Source organism: Balaenoptera borealis (assembly GCF_965194805.1).
Source record: "Balaenoptera borealis genome assembly, chromosome: 10".
Taxonomy (NCBI): domain Eukaryota; kingdom Metazoa; phylum Chordata; class Mammalia; order Artiodactyla; family Balaenopteridae; genus Balaenoptera; species Balaenoptera borealis.
In genome coordinates, this window is record NC_138874.1 from 31515371 (window position 1) to 31534763 (window position 19393).

The 19393-nt window shown below is 39.5% G+C and overlaps 3 long non-coding RNA genes across 3 annotated transcripts; all 3 read left to right on the forward strand.

Moving 5' to 3' along the window:
• Positions 1-1919: 1919 nt before the first annotated feature.
• LOC309636283 lies at positions 1920-5851 on the forward strand. The gene is made up of 2 exons (XR_014249373.1): positions 1920-2502; positions 5721-5851. It is a non-coding gene; the product is annotated as an uncharacterized lncRNA (long non-coding RNA).
• A 4937-nt stretch (positions 5852-10788) lies between these two features.
• LOC309636282 lies at positions 10789-14719 on the forward strand. The gene is made up of 2 exons (XR_014249372.1): positions 10789-11371; positions 14589-14719. It is a non-coding gene; the product is annotated as an uncharacterized lncRNA (long non-coding RNA).
• A 505-nt stretch (positions 14720-15224) lies between these two features.
• On the forward strand, positions 15225-19153 carry LOC309636291. The gene is made up of 2 exons (XR_014249381.1): positions 15225-15805; positions 19023-19153. It is a non-coding gene; the product is annotated as an uncharacterized lncRNA (long non-coding RNA).
• The last annotated feature ends 240 nt before the right edge of the window (positions 19154-19393 follow it).

A 19393-nucleotide genomic window follows, 5' to 3' on the forward strand; every position in this document is an offset into this window, starting at 1 on the left:
GGCTCTGTTGCCCTAGTAACCAGATTTGGTAAAGGAGAAATGCTGCCGCCTTGTGGCCGATTCCCGCAAGAGCAGCTTTTAACCCCCAGCTAATGGTCACTTACCATTCACAAGGACTCAGGGCTGTAAAGGACACCTGCCCTCAAAATTGTGCTGAGGTAGGGAATGGATAAAAAAATTCAAAACAGGCAAAATGTTCACGAAGATAGTATGAAGAGGTAAGTTTTACTCACTCTCTTTTTAAAAAAAGGAAAATGGATAAAAGCTCAGCCTCAGGAAGTATTAGACTCATGCAATCTAATCTACAAAAAGTTTTCAACTCACACCAGTCGACTGACCATTGGCAAAAAGTCTACAAACAATAAATGCTGAAGAGGTTTAAGAGAACTGTGTACCCTCTAGCTGCTGGTGAGATGTAAAAGGGTTAAACGCTAATAATGAGAACAGAAAGAAGCTGCGTTGAAAAGAAAAATTGAGGTACCATTCAATCCAGCAGGCGCACCAAAGGGCCTCTCACCTGAGAAGACCAGAATGAAGAAGACCCGGGCTGCAAAAGCTGCACTGCAGCCTTATTCACAATAGACAAGACAGTGAAGCAACCAAAATGTCCATCAACAGACGAAAGGATAAAGAAGAAGTGGTCCATGTACACAATGAATACTAGCCATGGAAAACAATGAAACACTGCTCTTTGAGGCACCATAGATGATCTTGGAGATAATCACAGAACATGAGGTAAGTCGGAAAGGAAAAGTCCTATAACCTATGATATCACTTATAGGCGTTATCTAATAACTGACACAAATGAACATATTTCCACAGAGAAAGGCAATCACAGACTTATTAAAAAAAAAAAAAACTATGCTTATCTAAAAGGAAAGGTGGGGGGAATGGATACATGAAGATTAGCGTTACCATATGTATACAAATACATATTATATACATATATCAAAAAGACTGACCATATAGCAAGGAAGGATTACGGAACACTCTGTAATAATTTACACGGGAAGAGGATCTCTACATAAATAGGTATATATGATATGTAGATGAACCAGAGTGTGTACACCTTGGACAAGCAACATTCTAACCATTACCCCAATTGAAAAAATTAAAACAACGAACTAGGAGTAATGAGACATAAACTTATGGGGGGTTTTCCTGGCACATTCCATCCAAATTGAAAACCTAGGCAGACAACTTCCAGAACGGCTCTGCTGCCCTAGTACCCAGATTTGGGAATCGAGAAATGCTGCATCCTTGTGGCCGTTTCCCACAACAGCAGCTTTGAACCCACTGCAAAAGGTCACTAATTATTCACCAATTGCAGGTCTGTAAATGACACCGGCCCTCCAAAAAATACTGAGGTCGAAAATCGACCAAAAAATTCTAGAGTGCAACCTTCCAAAAAGAAAATTTGAAGAGGTATATTACACTCACACTTTCTTTCTTTTTTCTTTTAACAGAAAAGTAAAAGGCGTGGAAAAATGATGAATTGTAGGAATTTTTACAGACATGTAAACCCAAATTACAAAAACCTGTCAGCTCACACCAGTCAGAATGGCCATCAACAAAAATGCTGCAAACTAGAAATGCTGACGTGATTGTGGAGAAATGCATACCCTCGATTCTAAGGGGGACGTGGTAAGAGCCACTAATGAAAGCACAATTGAGGTGCCTTGAAAAGGTAAACGTTGAGCTACCATACCAGTCAATCAATCATACCCACTGCTGGGTCTATCCCCTGAGAAAAGGAAAATCAAAAATCACAGGCTGGCAATCCTGCACTCCAGCAATATTTACCATAGGCAACACTTGGAAGCAACGAAAATGTCCATCAACAGAGGAATGCACCAAGAAGAAGTGGTCCATGTACACATGGAATATTAGCCATGGAAAACATTGAAGCACTGCTCTTTGAGGCACCATAGATGAGCCTGGAGATAATCACAAAACATGAAGTAGGTCGGAAAGCAAAACACCTATATCCTATATTATCACTTATGGCATTATCTAATAACTGGCACAGATGAACGTATTTCCAAAGAGAAAGACACTCACAGGCTGAGAAAACAAACTATGCTCATCTGAAAGGAAAGGAGGGGGGAAATTGAGAAATGAAGATTAGTGTTACTATACATATACAAATACATATTTTGTACATGTATCAAAAAGACCGAACATATAGCAAGGGAGGTCGACGGAACACTGTAATATTTTACATGGGAAGAGGATCTGTACATTAATAGACATACATAATGTACAAATGAACCAGATTGTGTACACCTAGGATAAACAATATTCTAAACTTTACCCAGATTAAAAAACTTTTAAAAACCAAGAAGAAGTAATGAGACATAAACTTATGGGGATTTCTCCTGGCAAATTCCATTCTAATTTACAACCTAGGACAATGACTTCCAGAAAGGCTCTGCTGCCCTAGTACCCAGATTGGGGAATGGAGAAATGCTACCTCCTTGTGGCCGTTTCCCACAACAGCAGGTTTGAACCCACTGCGAAAGGTCACTAAATTTTCACCAACTTGCAGTTCTGTAAATGACACCTGCCCTCCAGAAAATTTCTGGGGTCCAAAATCGACCAAAAAATTCAAAAGAGGGCAACCTTCGAAGAAGACAATTTCAAGAGCTACATTGTACTCACGGTTTTTTCTTTTAAGAGAAAAGAGAACGATGTAGGAATATGATGAATTTTAAAAAATTTAATGACAGGCATACCCATATTACAAAAACCTATCAGCTCACAGCAGTCAGAATGGCCATTAGGAAAAATGCTGCAAAAAATAAACGGTGAAGGGAGTGTGGAGAAATGCGTACCCTCGGTTGTAAGGGGGGGCATGTAAAGAGCCACTAATGAAAACACAGTGTAGGTGCTTTGAAAAGGGAAACATTGAGCTACCAGTCAATCAATCACAACCACTGCTTGGCCTATCACCTGAGAAAATGAGAATCAAAAAGTCACAGGCTGGCAAACCTGTACGCCAGCAAGATTTACCATAGCCAGCACTTGGAAGCAATGAAAATGTCCATCAACCGAGGAATGCACCAAGAAGAAGTGGTCCACGTACACAATGGAATATTACTCTAATAATAAATATAAATGAAATTTAAAAACAAACAAAAGCAAGGAGACATCAACATTTGTGGGTTTATCCGGGCACATGGCACTCTAACTTATAACCGAAGAACACCACTGGCCGGTAGGTCTGTTTCCCTAGTACCAGCAAGGGGAACGTAGAAAGGCTGCCGCTCTCTGGCCGTTACCTGCAAAAGCAGGTTTAAAGCCTGAGCTAATGGTCACTTCATATGAACAAGTACTGCAGGGCTGTAAATGAAACCTGCCCTCAAAATGTCTTGAGGGAGATAATGGCCAAAATATTTCAAACGGTGACACATACTTTAAGAAAACACTTTGAAGAAATAAGCTCTAATCACAGCTGGAAAAATAAAAAGGACATGTCTTAAAGATCAATTTCAACGCATTATGAGACACATGCAAATTCAACCACAAAGAGGTATCAGCTCACACCACTCAGAATAACCATCAGCAAAAACTACAAAGAATAAATCCTGAAGGAGCTGGGAAGAAATACATACCCTCCACTTTAAGTGGGACGTAACCTGGAAAGAGCCACTAAGGAGAACAGAATAGAGGTGCCTTTAAAAGGTAAACATTGAGCTACCATATGTTCCAGCAGACCTATTCCTGGACCTATAAACTAAGAAGACAGAATTGGAAGGACACAGGCACGCAAATCTGCATTGCATAGTATTACAGTAGCCAAGATATGGAAGTAACCAAAAAGTCCACCGACAGATGGGTGGACAAAGAAGAACTGCTACCTGTACAGATGGAATATGAGCTAGTGAAAAAAATGAAACGATGCCATTTCCAGCACCACAGATGAGTCTAGAAGTAATCACGCAACTTGGAGTAAGTGAGAAAGCGAAAAACACATATCCTATCGTATCACATATAGGTGTTACCTAAAAAATGATACAAACAAAGATATTTCCACAGAGAAACACTTTCATAGATTCATTAAAAAACTTATGGTTCACCAAATGGACAGGTGTGAGGATTGGATACATTACCATATTGAGGTTAACAGAGAGATACAAACACATGTGAAATATAGAATCACCAAAGACCTACGCAATACCAAGAGAAGACTACTCAACATTGTGTCATAACCTACATGGGAAAAGGATCCGAAGAAGAATAGATATATGTATATGTGTGAAAGAACCACATCTTGCACACCTAGAACAAACAAAACATTGTAATCAAGTTTGCTGTGAGAAAAAATAAAAATTAAGTTAAAAATACCAACAAGAAGTAAGGAGACATAAACTTAAAGGGCTTTTTCCTCGCACATTCCATTCTAATTTACAACCTAGAACACCACTTCCAGTAAGGCTCTGTTGCCCTAGTAACCAGATTTGGTAAAGGAGAAATGCTGCCGCCTTGTGGCCGATTCCCGCAAGAGCAGCTTTTAACCCCCAGCTAATGGTCACTTACCATTCACAAGGACTCAGGGCTGTAAAGGACACCTGCCCTCAAAATTGTGCTGAGGTAGGGAATGGATAAAAAAATTCAAAACAGGCAAAATGTTCACGAAGATAGTATGAAGAGGTAAGTTTTACTCACTCTCTTTTTAAAAAAAGGAAAATGGATAAAAGCTCAGCCTCAGGAAGTATTAGACTCATGCAATCTAATCTACAAAAAGTTTTCAACTCACACCAGTCGACTGACCATTGGCAAAAAGTCTACAAACAATAAATGCTGAAGAGGTTTAAGAGAACTGTGTACCCTCTAGCTGCTGGTGAGATGTAAAAGGGTTAAACGCTAATAATGAGAACAGAAAGAAGCTGCGTTGAAAAGAAAAATTGAGGTACCATTCAATCCAGCAGGCGCACCAAAGGGCCTCTCACCTGAGAAGACCAGAATGAAGAAGACCCGGGCTGCAAAAGCTGCACTGCAGCCTTATTCACAATAGACAAGACAGTGAAGCAACCAAAATGTCCATCAACAGACGAAAGGATAAAGAAGAAGTGGTCCATGTACACAATGAATACTAGCCATGGAAAACAATGAAACACTGCTCTTTGAGGCACCATAGATGATCTTGGAGATAATCACAGAACATGAGGTAAGTCGGAAAGGAAAAGTCCTATAACCTATGATATCACTTATAGGCGTTATCTAATAACTGACACAAATGAACATATTTCCACAGAGAAAGGCAATCACAGACTTATTAAAAAAAAAAAAAACTATGCTTATCTAAAAGGAAAGGTGGGGGGAATGGATACATGAAGATTAGCGTTACCATATGTATACAAATACATATTATATACATATATCAAAAAGACTGACCATATAGCAAGGAAGGATTACGGAACACTCTGTAATAATTTACACGGGAAGAGGATCTCTACATAAATAGGTATATATGATATGTAGATGAACCAGAGTGTGTACACCTTGGACAAGCAACATTCTAACCATTACCCCAATTGAAAAAATTAAAACAACGAACTAGGAGTAATGAGACATAAACTTATGGGGGGTTTTCCTGGCACATTCCATCCAAATTGAAAACCTAGGCAGACAACTTCCAGAACGGCTCTGCTGCCCTAGTACCCAGATTTGGGAATCGAGAAATGCTGCATCCTTGTGGCCGTTTCCCACAACAGCAGCTTTGAACCCACTGCAAAAGGTCACTAATTATTCACCAATTGCAGGTCTGTAAATGACACCGGCCCTCCAAAAAATACTGAGGTCGAAAATCGACCAAAAAATTCTAGAGTGCAACCTTCCAAAAAGAAAATTTGAAGAGGTATATTACACTCACACTTTCTTTCTTTTTTCTTTTAACAGAAAAGTAAAAGGCGTGGAAAAATGATGAATTGTAGGAATTTTTACAGACATGTAAACCCAAATTACAAAAACCTGTCAGCTCACACCAGTCAGAATGGCCATCAACAAAAATGCTGCAAACTAGAAATGCTGACGTGATTGTGGAGAAATGCGTACCCTCGATTCTAAGGGGGACGTGGTAAGAGCCACTAATGAAAGCACAATTGAGGTGCCTTGAAAAGGTAAACGTTGAGCTACCATACCAGTCAATCAATCATACCCACTGCTGGGTCTATCCCCTGAGAAAAGGAAAATCAAAAATCACAGGCTGGCAATCCTGCACTCCAGCAATATTTACCATAGGCAACACTTGGAAGCAACGAAAATGTCCATCAACAGAGGAATGCACCAAGAAGAAGTGGTCCATGTACACATGGAATATTAGCCATGGAAAACATTGAAGCACTGCTCTTTGAGGCACCATAGATGAGCCTGGAGATAATCACAAAACATGAAGTAGGTCGGAAAGCAAAACACCTATATCCTATATTATCACTTATGGCATTATCTAATAACTGGCACAGATGAACGTATTTCCAAAGAGAAAGACACTCACAGGCTGAGAAAACAAACTATGCTCATCTGAAAGGAAAGGAGGGGGGAAATTGAGAAATGAAGATTAGTGTTACTATACATATACAAATACATATTTTGTACATGTATCAAAAAGACCGAACATATAGCAAGGGAGGTCGACGGAACACTGTAATATTTTACATGGGAAGAGGATCTGTACATTAATAGACATACATAATGTACAAATGAACCAGATTGTGTACACCTAGGATAAACAATATTCTAAACTTTACCCAGATTAAAAAACTTTTAAAAACCAAGAAGAAGTAATGAGACATAAACTTATGGGGATTTCTCCTGGCAAATTCCATTCTAATTTACAACCTAGGACAATGACTTCCAGAAAGGCTCTGCTGCCCTAGTACCCAGATTGGGGAATGGAGAAATGCTACCTCCTTGTGGCCGTTTCCCACAACAGCAGGTTTGAACCCACTGCGAAAGGTCACTAAATTTTCACCAACTTGCAGTTCTGTAAATGACACCTGCCCTCCAGAAAATTTCTGGGGTCCAAAATCGACCAAAAAATTCAAAAGAGGGCAACCTTCGAAGAAGACAATTTCAAGAGCTACATTGTACTCACGGTTTTTTCTTTTAAGAGAAAAGAGAACGATGTAGGAATATGATGAATTTTAAAAAATTTAATGACAGGCATACCCATATTACAAAAACCTATCAGCTCACAGCAGTCAGAATGGCCATTAGGAAAAATGCTGCAAAAAATAAACGGTGAAGGGAGTGTGGAGAAATGCGTACCCTCGGTTGTAAGGGGGGGCATGTAAAGAGCCACTAATGAAAACACAGTGTAGGTGCTTTGAAAAGGGAAACATTGAGCTACCAGTCAATCAATCACAACCACTGCTTGGCCTATCACCTGAGAAAATGAGAATCAAAAAGTCACAGGCTGGCAAACCTGTACGCCAGCAAGATTTACCATAGCCAGCACTTGGAAGCAATGAAAATGTCCATCAACCGAGGAATGCACCAAGAAGAAGTGGTCCACGTACACAATGGAATATTACTCTAATAATAAATATAAATGAAATTTAAAAACAAACAAAAGCAAGGAGACATCAACATTTGTGGGTTTATCCGGGCACATGGCACTCTAACTTATAACCGAAGAACACCACTGGCCGGTAGGTCTGTTTCCCTAGTACCAGCAAGGGGAACGTAGAAAGGCTGCCGCTCTCTGGCCGTTACCTGCAAAAGCAGGTTTAAAGCCTGAGCTAATGGTCACTTCATATGAACAAGTACTGCAGGGCTGTAAATGAAACCTGCCCTCAAAATGTCTTGAGGGAGATAATGGCCAAAATATTTCAAATGGTGACACATACTTTAAGAAAACACTTTGAAGAAATAAGCTCTAATCACAGCTGGAAAAATAAAAAGGACATGTCTTAAAGATCAATTTCAACGCATTATGAGACACATGCAAATTCAACCACAAAGAGGTATCAGCTCACACCACTCAGAATAACCATCAGCAAAAACTACAAAGAATAAATCCTGAAGGAGCTGGGAAGAAATACATACCCTCCACTTTAAGTGGGACGTAACCTGGAAAGAGCCACTAAGGAGAACAGAATAGAGGTGCCTTTAAAAGGTAAACATTGAGCTACCATATGTTCCAGCAGACCTATTCCTGGACCTATAAACTAAGAAGACAGAATTGGAAGGACACAGGCACGCAAATCTGCATTGCATAGTATTACAGTAGCCAAGATATGGAAGTAACCAAAAAGTCCACCGACAGATGGGTGGACAAAGAAGAACTGCTACCTGTACAGATGGAATATGAGCTAGTGAAAAAAATGAAACGATGCCATTTCCAGCACCACAGATGAGTCTAGAAGTAATCACGCAACTTGGAGTAAGTGAGAAAGCGAAAAACACATATCCTATCGTATCACATATAGGTGTTACCTAAAAAATGATACAAACAAAGATATTTCCACAGAGAAACACTTTCATAGATTCATTAAAAAACTTATGGTTCACCAAATGGACAGGTGTGAGGATTGGATACATTACCATATTGAGGTTAACAGAGAGATACAAACACATGTGAAATATAGAATCACCAAAGACCTACGCAATACCAAGAGAAGACTACTCAACATTGTGTCATAACCTACATGGGAAAAGGATCCGAAGAAGAATAGATATATGTATATGTGTGAAAGAACCACATCTTGCACACCTAGAACAAACAAAACATTGTAATCAAGTTTGCTGTGAGAAAAAATAAAAATTAAGTTAAAAATACCAACAAGAAGTAAGGAGACATAAACTTAAAGGGCTTTTTCCTCGCACATTCCATTCTAATTTACAACCTAGAACACCACTTCCAGTAAGGCTCTGTTGCCCTAGTAACCAGATTTGGTAAAGGAGAAATGCTGCCGCCTTGTGGCCGATTCCCGCAAGAGCAGCTTTTAACCCCCAGCTAATGGTCACTTACCATTCACAAGGACTCAGGGCTGTAAAGGACACCTGCCCTCAAAATTGTGCTGAGGTAGGGAATGGATAAAAAAATTCAAAACAGGCAAAATGTTCACGAAGATAGTATGAAGAGGTAAGTTTTACTCACTCTCTTTTTAAAAAAAGGAAAATGGATAAAAGCTCAGCCTCAGGAAGTATTAGACTCATGCAATCTAATCTACAAAAAGTTTTCAACTCACACCAGTCGACTGACCATTGGCAAAAAGTCTACAAACAATAAATGCTGAAGAGGTTTAAGAGAACTGTGTACCCTCTAGCTGCTGGTGAGATGTAAAAGGGTTAAACGCTAATAATGAGAACAGAAAGAAGCTGCGTTGAAAAGAAAAATTGAGGTACCATTCAATCCAGCAGGCGCACCAAAGGGCCTCTCACCTGAGAAGACCAGAATGAAGAAGACCCGGGCTGCAAAAGCTGCACTGCAGCCTTATTCACAATAGACAAGACAGTGAAGCAACCAAAATGTCCATCAACAGACGAAAGGATAAAGAAGAAGTGGTCCATGTACACAATGAATACTAGCCATGGAAAACAATGAAACACTGCTCTTTGAGGCACCATAGATGATCTTGGAGATAATCACAGAACATGAGGTAAGTCGGAAAGGAAAAGTCCTATAACCTATGATATCACTTATAGGCGTTATCTAATAACTGACACAAATGAACATATTTCCACAGAGAAAGGCAATCACAGACTTATTAAAAAAAAAAAAACTATGCTTATCTAAAAGGAAAGGTGGGGGGAATGGATACATGAAGATTAGCGTTACCATATGTATACAAATACATATTATATACATATATCAAAAAGACCGACCATATAGCAAGGAAGGATTACGGAACACTCTGTAATAATTTACACGGGAAGAGGATCTCTACATAAATAGGTATATATGATATGTAGATGAACCAGAGTGTGTACACCTTGGACAAGCAACATTCTAACCATTACCCGAATTGAAAAAATTAAAACAACGAACTAGGAGTAATGAGACATAAACTTATGGGGGGTTTTCCTGGCACATTCCATCCAAATTGAAAACCTAGGCAGACAACTTCCAGAACGGCTCTGCTGCCCTAGTACCCAGATTTGGGAATCGAGAAATGCTGCATCCTTGTGGCCGTTTCCCACAACAGCAGCTTTGAACCCACTGCAAAAGGTCACTAATTATTCACCAATTGCAGGTCTGTAAATGACACCGGCCCTCCAAAAAATACTGAGGTCGAAAATCGACCAAAAAATTCTAGAGTGCAACGTTCCAAAAAGAAAATTTGAAGAGGTATATTACACTCACACTTTCTTTCTTTTTTCTTTTAACAGAAAAGTAAAAGGCGTGGAAAAATGATGAATTGTAGGAATTTTTACAGACATGTAAACCCAAATTACAAAAACCTGTCAGCTCACACCAGTCAGAATGGCCATCAACAAAAATGCTGCAAACTAGAAATGCTGACGTGATTGTGGAGAAATGCGTACCCTCGATTCTAAGGGGGACGTGGTAAGAGCCACTAATGAAAGCACAATTGAGGTGCCTTGAAAAGGTAAACGTTGAGCTACCATACCAGTCAATCAATCATACCCACTGCTGGGTCTATCCCCTGAGAAAAGGAAAATCAAAAATCACAGGCTGGCAATCCTGCACTCCAGCAATATTTACCATAGGCAACACTTGGAAGCAACGAAAATGTCCATCAACAGAGGAATGCACCAAGAAGAAGTGGTCCATGTACACATGGAATATTAGCCATGGAAAACATTGAAGCACTGCTCTTTGAGGCACCATAGATGAGCCTGGAGATAATCACAAAACATGAAGTAGGTCGGAAAGCAAAACACCTATATCCTATATTATCACTTATGGCATTATCTAATAACTGGCACAGATGAACGTATTTCCAAAGAGAAAGACACTCACAGGCTGAGAAAACAAACTATGCTCATCTGAAAGGAAAGGAGGGGGGAAATTGAGAAATGAAGATTAGTGTTACTATACATATACAAATACATATTTTGTACATGTATCAAAAAGACCGAACATATAGCAAGGGAGGTCGACGGAACACTGTAATATTTTACATGGGAAGAGGATCTGTACATTAATAGACATACATAATGTACAAATGAACCAGATTGTGTACACCTAGGATAAACAATATTCTAAACTTTACCCAGATTAAAAAACTTTTAAAAACCAAGAAGAAGTAATGAGACATAAACTTATGGGGATTTCTCCTGGCAAATTCCATTCTAATTTACAACCTAGGACAATGACTTCCAGAAAGGCTCTGCTGCCCTAGTACCCAGATTGGGGAATGGAGAAATGCTACCTCCTTGTGGCCGTTTCCCACAACAGCAGGTTTGAACCCACTGCGAAAGGTCACTAAATTTTCACCAACTTGCAGTTCTGTAAATGACACCTGCCCTCCAGAAAATTTCTGGGGTCCAAAATCGACCAAAAAATTCAAAAGAGGGCAACCTTCGAAGAAGACAATTTCAAGAGCTACATTGTACTCACGGTTTTTTCTTTTAAGAGAAAAGAGAACGATGTAGGAATATGATGAATTTTAAAAAATTTAATGACAGGCATACCCATATTACAAAAACCTATCAGCTCACAGCAGTCAGAATGGCCATTAGGAAAAATGCTGCAAAAAATAAACGGTGAAGGGAGTGTGGAGAAATGCGTACCCTCGGTTGTAAGGGGGGGCATGTAAAGAGCCACTAATGAAAACACAGTGTAGGTGCTTTGAAAAGGGAAACATTGAGCTACCAGTCAATCAATCACAACCACTGCTTGGCCTATCACCTGAGAAAATGAGAATCAAAAAGTCACAGGCTGGCAAACCTGTACGCCAGCAAGATTTACCATAGCCAGCACTTGGAAGCAATGAAAATGTCCATCAACCGAGGAATGCACCAAGAAGAAGTGGTCCACGTACACAATGGAATATTACTCTAATAATAAATATAAATGAAATTTAAAAACAAACAAAAGCAAGGAGACATCAACATTTGTGGGTTTATCCGGGCACATGGCACTCTAACTTATAACCGAAGAACACCACTGGCCGGTAGGTCTGTTTCCCTAGTACCAGCAAGGGGAACGTAGAAAGGCTGCCGCTCTCTGGCCGTTACCTGCAAAAGCAGGTTTAAAGCCTGAGCTAATGGTCACTTCATATGAACAAGTACTGCAGGGCTGTAAATGAAACCTGCCCTCAAAATGTCTTGAGGGAGATAATGGCCAAAATATTTCAAATGGTGACACATACTTTAAGAAAACACTTTGAAGAAATAAGCTCTAATCACAGCTGGAAAAATAAAAAGGACATGTCTTAAAGATCAATTTCAACGCATTATGAGACACATGCAAATTCAACCACAAAGAGGTATCAGCTCACACCACTCAGAATAACCATCAGCAAAAACTACAAAGAATAAATCCTGAAGGAGCTGGGAAGAAATACATACCCTCCACTTTAAGTGGGACGTAACCTGGAAAGAGCCACTAAGGAGAACAGAATAGAGGTGCCTTTAAAAGGTAAACATTGAGCTACCATATGTTCCAGCAGACCTATTCCTGGACCTATAAACTAAGAAGACAGAATTGGAAGGACACAGGCACGCAAATCTGCATTGCATAGTATTACAGTAGCCAAGATATGGAAGTAACCAAAAAGTCCACCGACAGATGGGTGGACAAAGAAGAACTGCTACCTGTACAGATGGAATATGAGCTAGTGAAAAAAATGAAACGATGCCATTTCCAGCACCACAGATGAGTCTAGAAGTAATCACGCAACTTGGAGTAAGTGAGAAAGCGAAAAACACATATCCTATCGTATCACATATAGGTGTTACCTAAAAAATGATACAAACAAAGATATTTCCACAGAGAAACACTTTCATAGATTCATTAAAAAACTTATGGTTCACCAAATGGACAGGTGTGAGGATTGGATACATTACCATATTGAGGTTAACAGAGAGATACAAACACATGTGAAATATAGAATCACCAAAGACCTACGCAATACCAAGAGAAGACTACTCAACATTGTGTCATAACCTACATGGGAAAAGGATCCGAAGAAGAATAGATATATGTATATGTGTGAAAGAACCACATCTTGCACACCTAGAACAAACAAAACATTGTAATCAAGTTTGCTGTGAGAAAAAATAAAAATTAAGTTAAAAATACCAACAAGAAGTAAGGAGACATAAACTTAAAGGGCTTTTTCCTCGCACATTCCATTCTAATTTACAACCTAGAACACCACTTCCAGTAAGGCTCTGTTGCCCTAGTAACCAGATTTGGTAAAGGAGAAATGCTGCCGCCTTGTGGCCGATTCCCGCAAGAGCAGCTTTTAACCCCCAGCTAATGGTCACTTACCATTCACAAGGACTCAGGGCTGTAAAGGACACCTGCCCTCAAAATTGTGCTGAGGTAGGGAATGGATAAAAAAATTCAAAACAGGCAAAATGTTCACGAAGATAGTATGAAGAGGTAAGTTTTACTCACTCTCTTTTTAAAAAAAGGAAAATGGATAAAAGCTCAGCCTCAGGAAGTATTAGACTCATGCAATCTAATCTACAAAAAGTTTTCAACTCACACCAGTCGACTGACCATTGGCAAAAAGTCTACAAACAATAAATGCTGAAGAGGTTTAAGAGAACTGTGTACCCTCTAGCTGCTGGTGAGATGTAAAAGGGTTAAACGCTAATAATGAGAACAGAAAGAAGCTGCGTTGAAAAGAAAAATTGAGGTACCATTCAATCCAGCAGGCGCACCAAAGGGCCTCTCACCTGAGAAGACCAGAATGAAGAAGACCCGGGCTGCAAAAGCTGCACTGCAGCCTTATTCACAATAGACAAGACAGTGAAGCAACCAAAATGTCCATCAACAGACGAAAGGATAAAGAAGAAGTGGTCCATGTACACAATGAATACTAGCCATGGAAAACAATGAAACACTGCTCTTTGAGGCACCATAGATGATCTTGGAGATAATCACAGAACATGAGGTAAGTCGGAAAGGAAAAGTCCTATAACCTATGATATCACTTATAGGCGTTATCTAATAACTGACACAAATGAACATATTTCCACAGAGAAAGGCAATCACAGACTTATTAAAAAAAAAAAAACTATGCTTATCTAAAAGGAAAGGTGGGGGGAATGGATACATGAAGATTAGCGTTACCATATGTATACAAATACATATTATATACATATATCAAAAAGACCGACCATATAGCAAGGAAGGATTACGGAACACTCTGTAATAATTTACACGGGAAGAGGATCTCTACATAAATAGGTATATATGATATGTAGATGAACCAGAGTGTGTACACCTTGGACAAGCAACATTCTAACCATTACCCGAATTGAAAAAATTAAAACAACGAACTAGGAGTAATGAGACATAAACTTATGGGGGGTTTTCCTGGCACATTCCATCCAAATTGAAAACCTAGGCAGACAACTTCCAGAACGGCTCTGCTGCCCTAGTACCCAGATTTGGGAATCGAGAAATGCTGCATCCTTGTGGCCGTTTCCCACAACAGCAGCTTTGAACCCACTGCAAAAGGTCACTAATTATTCACCAATTGCAGGTCTGTAAATGACACCGGCCCTCCAAAAAATACTGAGGTCGAAAATCGACCAAAAAATTCTAGAGTGCAACCTTCCAAAAAGAAAATTTGAAGAGGTATATTACACTCACACTTTCTTTCTTTTTTCTTTTAACAGAAAAGTAAAAGGCGTGGAAAAATGATGAATTGTAGGAATTTTTACAGACATGTAAACCCAAATTACAAAAACCTGTCAGCTCACACCAGTCAGAATGGCCATCAACAAAAATGCTGCAAACTAGAAATGCTGACGTGATTGTGGAGAAATGCGTACCCTCGATTCTAAGGGGGACGTGGTAAGAGCCACTAATGAAAGCACAATTGAGGTGCCTTGAAAAGGTAAACGTTGAGCTACCATACCAGTCAATCAATCATACCCACTGCTGGGTCTATCCCCTGAGAAAAGGAAAATCAAAAATCACAGGCTGGCAATCCTGCACTCCAGCAATATTTACCATAGGCAACACTTGGAAGCAACGAAAATGTCCATCAACAGAGGAATGCACCAAGAAGAAGTGGTCCATGTACACATGGAATATTAGCCATGGAAAACATTGAAGCACTGCTCTTTGAGGCACCATAGATGAGCCTGGAGATAATCACAAAACATGAAGTAGGTCGGAAAGCAAAACACCTATATCCTATATTATCACTTATGGCATTATCTAATAACTGGCACAGATGAACGTATTTCCAAAGAGAAAGACACTCACAGGCTGAGAAAACAAACTATGCTCATCTGAAAGGAAAGGAGGGGGGAAATTGAGAAATGAAGATTAGTGTTACTATACATATACAAATACATATTTTGTACATGTATCAAAAAGACCGAACATATAGCAAGGGAGGTTGATGGAACACTGTAATATTTTACATGGGAAGAGGATCTGTACATTAATAGACATACATAATGTACAAATGAACCAGATTGTGTACACCTAGGATAAACAATATTCTAAACTTTACCCAGATTAAAAAACTTTTAAAAACCAAGAAGAAGTAATGAGACATAAACTTATGGGGATTTCTCCTGGCAAATTCCATTCTAATTTACAACCTAGGACAATGACTTCCAGAAAGGCTCTGCTGCCCTAGTACCCAGATTGGGGAATGGAGAAATGCTACCTCCTTGTGGCCGTTTCCCACAACAGCAGGTTTGAACCCACTGCGAAAGGTCACTAAATTTTCACCAACTTGCAGTTCTGTAAATGACACCTGCCCTCCAGAAAATTTCTGGGGTCCAAAATCGACCAAAAAATTCAAAAGAGGGCAACCTTCGAAGAAGACAATTTCAAGAGCTATATTGTACTCACGGTTTTTTCTTTTAAGAGAAAAGAGAACGATGTAGGAATATGATGAATTTTAAAAAATTTAATGACAGGCATACCCATATTACAAAAACCTATCAGCTCACAGCAGTCAGAATGGCCATTAGGAAAAATGCTGCAAAAAATAAACGGTGAAGGGAGTGTGGAGAAATGCGTACCCTCGGTTGTAAGGGGGGGCATGTAAAGAGCCACTAATGAAAACACAGTGTAGGTGCTTTGAAAAGGGAAACATTGAGCTACCAGTCAATCAATCACAACCACTGCTTGGCCTATCACCTGAGAAAATGAGAATCAAAAAGTCACAGGCTGGCAAACCTGTACGCCAGCAAGATTTACCATAGCCAGCACTTGGAAGCAATGAAAATGTCCATCAACCGAGGAATGCACCAAGAAGAAGTGGTCCACGTACACAATGGAATATTACTCTAATAATAAATATAAATGAAATTTAAAAACAAACAAAAGCAAGGAGACATCAACATTTGTGGGTTTATCCGGGCACATGGCACTCTAACTTATAACCGAAGAACACCACTGGCCGGTAGGTCTGTTTCCCTAGTACCAGCAAGGGGAACGTAGAAAGGCTGCCGCTCTCTGGCCGTTACCTGCAAAAGCAGGTTTAAAGCCTGAGCTAATGGTCACTTCATATGAACAAGTACTGCAGGGCTGTAAATGAAACCTGCCCTCAAAATGTCTTGAGGGAGATAATGGCCAAAATATTTCAAATGGTGACACATACTTTAAGAAAACACTTTGAAGAAATAAGCTCTAATCACAGCTGGAAAAATAAAAAGGACATGTCTTAAAGATCAATTTCAACGCATTATGAGACACATGCAAATTCAACCACAAAGAGGTATCAGCTCACACCACTCAGAATAACCATCAGCAAAAACTACAAAGAATAAATCCTGAAGGAGCTGGGAAGAAATACATACCCTCCACTTTAAGTGGGACGTAACCTGGAAAGAGCCACTAAGGAGAACAGAATAGAGGTGCCTTTAAAAGGTAAACATTGAGCTACCATATGTTCCAGCAGACCTATTCCTGGACCTATAAACTAAGAAGACAGAATTGGAAGGACACAGGCACGCAAATCTGCATTGCATAGTATTACAGTAGCCAAGATATGGAAGTAACCAAAAAGTCCACCGACAGATGGGTGGACAAAGAAGAACTGCTACCTGTACAGATGGAATATGAGCTAGTGAAAAAAATGAAACGATGCCATTTCCAGCACCACAGATGAGTCTAGAAGTAATCACGCAACTTGGAGTAAGTGAGAAAGCGAAAAACACATATCCTATCGTATCACATATAGGTGTTACCTAAAAAATGATACAAACAAAGATATTTCCACAGAGAAACACTTTCATAGATTCATTAAAAAACTTATGGTTCACCAAATGGACAGGTGTGAGGATTGGATACATTACCATATTGAGGTTAACAGAGAGATACAAACACATGTGAAATATAGAATCACCAAAGACCTACGCAATACCAAGAGAAGACTACTCAACATTGTGTCATAACCTACATGGGAAAAGGATCCGAAGAAGAATAGATATATGTATATGTGTGAAAGAACCACATCTTGCACACCTAGAACAAACAAAACACTGTAATCAAGTTTGCTGTGAGAAAAAATAAAAATTAAGTTAAAAATACCAACAAGAAGTAAGGAGACATAAACTTAAAGGGCTTTTTCCTCGCACATTCCATTCTAATTTACAACCTAGAACACCACTTCCAGTAAGGCTCTGTTGCCCTAGTAACCAGATTTGGTAAAGGAGAAATGCTGCCGCCTTGTGGCCGATTCCCGCAAGAGCAGCTTTTAACCCCCAGCTAATGGTCACTTACCATTCACAAGGACTCAGGGCTGTAAAGGACACCTGCCCTCAAAATTGTGCTGAGGTAGGGAATGGATAAAAAAATTCAAAACAGGCAAAATGTTCACGAAGATAGTATGAAGAGGTAAGTTTTACTCACTCTCTTTTTAAAAAAAGGAAAATGGATAAAAGCTCAGCCTCAGGAAGTATTAGACTCATGCAATCTAATCTACAAAAAGTTTTCAACTCACACCAGTCGACTGACCATTGGCAAAAAGTCTACAAACAATAAATGCTGAAGAGGTTTAAGAGAACTGTGTACCCTCTAGCTGCTGGTGAGATGTAAAAGGGTTAAACGCTAATAATGAGAACAGAAAGAAGCTGCGTTGAAAAGAAAAATTGAGGTACCATTCAATCCAGCAGGCGCACCAAAGGGCCTCTCACCTGAGAAGACCAGAATGAAGAAGACCCGGGCTGCAAAAGCTGCACTGCAGCCTTATTCACAATAGACAAGACAGTGAAGCAACCAAAATGTCCATCAACAGACGAAAGGATAAAGAAGAAGTGGTCCATGTACACAATGAATACTAGCCATGGAAAACAATGAAACACTGCTCTTTGAGGCACCATAGATGATCTTGGAGATAATCACAGAACATGAGGTAAGTCGGAAAGGAAAAGTCCTATAACCTATGATATCACTTATAGGCGTTATCTAATAACTGACACAAATGAACATATTTCCACAGAGAAAGGCAATCACAGACTTATTAAAAAAAAAAAAACTATGCTTATCTAAAAGGAAAGGTGGGGGGAATGGATACATGAAGATTAGCGTTACCATATGTATACAAATACATATTATATACATATATCAAAAAGACCGACCATATAGCAAGGAAGGATTACGGAACACTCTGTAATAATTTACACGGGAAGAGGATCTCTACATAAATAGGTATATATGATATGTAGATGAACCAGAGTGTGTACACCTTGGACAAGCAACATTCTAACCATTACCCGAATTGAAAAAATTAAAACAACGAACTAGGAGTAATGAGACATAAACTTATGGGGGGTTTTCCTGGCACATTCCATCCAAATTGAAAACCTAGGCAGACAACTTCCAGAACGGCTCTGCTGCCCTAGTACCCAGATTTGGGAATCGAGAAATGCTGCATCCTTGTGGCCGTTTCCCACAACAGCAGCTTTGAACCCACTGCAAAAGGTCACTAATTATTCACCAATTGCAGGTCTGTAAATGACACCGGCCCTCCAAAAAATACTGAGGTCGAAAATCGACCAAAAAATTCTAGAGTGCAACCTTCCAAAAAGAAAATTTGAAGAGGTATATTACACTCACACTTTCTTTCTTTTTTCTTTTAACAGAAAAGTAAAAGGCGTGGAAAAATGATGAATTGTAGGAATTTTTACAGACATGTAAACCCAAATTACAAAAACCTGTCAGCTCACACCAGTCAGAATGGCCATCAACAAAAATGCTGCAAACTAGAAATGCTGACGTGATTGTGGAGAAATGCGTACCCTCGATTCTAAGGGGGACGTGGTAAGAGCCACT